The sequence below is a fragment of the Propithecus coquereli genome, unplaced genomic scaffold, assembly GCF_000956105.1.
Source record: "Propithecus coquereli isolate 6110/MARCELLA unplaced genomic scaffold, Pcoq_1.0 Scaffold68, whole genome shotgun sequence".
NCBI lineage: Eukaryota > Metazoa > Chordata > Mammalia > Primates > Indriidae > Propithecus > Propithecus coquereli.
Window position 1 is genome coordinate 1,603,674 of NW_012152840.1, and position 2,598 is coordinate 1,606,271.

The following is a 2,598-nucleotide window of genomic DNA, read 5'->3' on the forward strand; positions in this document are numbered from 1 at the left end:
AACTAGAAAGGTTTGCGTCATCAACTGTTCTCTTTCCCTTATCTCCACATCTGAATAGTCCCCAGTTTTTTCTAGTCCTTTCTCAGGAATGTTTCTTACGTCTGTTCTGTGATCCTTCCTCATTGGTACCTCTTTACTTGCTCTTGTTTGCCACATCTCACTAACTGATTTCACCACATTGACCCTTCCCACGCCAATCCATCCTCTCCATCTTAGCTCCAGTCATCTTTCTAGAAAGACTTCATTTATCTGTTCATTCAGTGAATATTTGAGTGTCTACTGAGTGCCAAGCTAGATGCTTTGGATACAGTGGTAAACATAATAAGGATTTTCCCTGACCCCATGATACTTATAGTTGAGACATACCACTCCCCTGTTTAACAAATGTTGCTGTCTTTACCTACTGGAAGAAATTCAAGCTCCTTTTCTTGGCCTGAAACTCACTTGATAATTTTTTCTGAGCACTTACCAAGCCCTTTCCCTGCTAGAAGCATAATGGATGAGATAAGTAGAGTTTCACATCAAGGAATATAGATAAATCATTACCATATAATGAGGTAATTGCCATGGTAAGTAAAGTGTCAAGTGCAATAGGAACATGTAGTCACTCACCTGAACCAAGCCAGGGGGATCATGGAAGCTCCCCAGAAGGAGTGATGTGAGCTAGGATCAGAAGAGGGAGTATATGTAGTTGGGGAGGGAGTGGAACATGGGCACATGTCTAGTCAGAGAAATGTCTGTGCAGAGGAATGACCCATGGGGCATTTGATGAACTAACAAAACTTCACTGTGGCTAGAGCGTACAAGGCTGAGGGAGTTGCAAGAAATGAAGCAGGAGAAGTAAGCAAGGGCAGATCATGAAGGACTTAATGACTACTTCCTAAGGGCAGTAAAAAGGCTGTTTTGAACATGGAGAAGTACACACAGGCATGCATTTTAGAGAGCTCTGTCTGGCTGACAGATGTTCAATAGAGTGGAGGTAGACAACACTTGAGGCTTAAAGACCCATTAGGAGGCTCTGGCAGTAATCAACACTGAGAGATAGAGGTTGCTGAAAGAGTAGCAGTGAGGATAGAAAAAATTGGGTGCCTTTGAAAGACAGATAGAAGGTCACAGGACTTTGTGAGTAATTAGAGGTGGAGAGTAAAGGGTCAAGATCAAACTCTTGGTTTTCAGAGTGGGATCTGGAGTGATCCTAGTACCTGCCCATCACTGAGATAAGGAACATAGCAAGGGGATTACATTCAGTAGAAAAATCTCTGTGTTCTGGTTCTAATCTGAGTTTGAGGTACCTGTGGAATGTCCAAGAGGCAATTGAAAATAAAGCATAGGAAAAAGATCTGAAGATAATACTTTTGGAAATCATTAGCAAAATTGAGGTTATGGGTGTAGACGAGGTCATCCCAGGAAAGTATGTACCCTGGGAAGAAAACACGGCTCAGACCAGACCCCTGAAGCATTGAAGAGCCAAACAAAGAAAGCAGAGCCTGTGAAGGTGACTGAGAAGGAGCAGCAGGACAGGGAGGGAAGCAAGGAAAATCATGTCCTAGAAACCAAGGGAAGAAAATGCTCCAAGAAGGGCATCATTGGTCAGAAATGGCTAATGCTGCAGGAGTCAAAAGGTAAGAACCGAGATGTGGTTTTTGGATTTAAAACCAAGGAGGCAGCTAGTGACTTTAACAAAAAGAAGTTTCATTAAAGTGGCAGGGCCACATTTTAGATGTCAGTGGTTCAAAGAATGAGCAGGGGATGAGTAAGTGGAGCTAGTAAATGGGAGCAAACAACTCCAATTTGTTTTTGGAGAACAAAAATGAGATAATATGGTAAGCTGGAAGAAGAGGTGAGGTTGGGAGAGGGTTTTTTGCCTTGTGAGAGAGACTTTCACATTTTAGAGGACATCAAAGGGAAGGATAGAGTAGGTGTGGAAGACAGGGAGTGAGGGAGGGAATAATCCACCTGGAATGTGGGGGGCAGGGCAGGATTGGCCTTAGGAGATCAGACAGGAGAAAGGGAGAATAGGATGTGTGCATATAAAATGTAGATTCAGTGCTGGTAGTCATAGTCTTTCTCATCTGATGATTTCTTTTTTCTAGAAGTGGAAGGAAGATGCAACTCCTAGAAGTGAAGGGGGCAATAGAAGAATATAGAGAAGGTGTGAAATAGCAACTATGGATACTAGGAAAAATGCTGAGTGAGGAACTATAGCAGGATGGCTGCCTGGTGCTGAAGGTCCCCTTGGGGTCTGACCCCGTCCACTTACTGTGGCGCCAGGCCGCAAAGGGGGCCATTTTTCTTCAGCAGTACTCCCAGGCTGGTATTAGATGCATCAGTCAGGTTCTTCCAGGGCTGGAGCCTGGCCAGATTAGAGCGAGCAGGGGCAATGAGGACTTAGGTCTGATCTGTTTGGAATGCCAGTCCTTTCTCATCGTGCTTTCTCATCCTCTCTCTCCTGGCCTGAATGTGTGCCCGTGCAGGCCCAGACCTTTCCCTGGCAAATTCCTATCATTCTTCAGGGTCCTGCTCATTTGTCAATTCTGCGATGCCTTCCGGCCAGCTTACTTCTCCTGTCCTCTGTAGCCTGTTTTCATAGCTCTGCAG

The 2,598-nt window shown here is 44.6% G+C and overlaps 1 protein-coding gene across 1 annotated transcript in view; it reads left to right on the forward strand.

Moving 5' to 3' along the window:
• NCOA7 (nuclear receptor coactivator 7) overlaps positions 1-2,598 on the forward strand; it is a 69,337-nt gene that overhangs the window by 62,700 nt on the left and 4,039 nt on the right. The window lies entirely within an intron of this gene.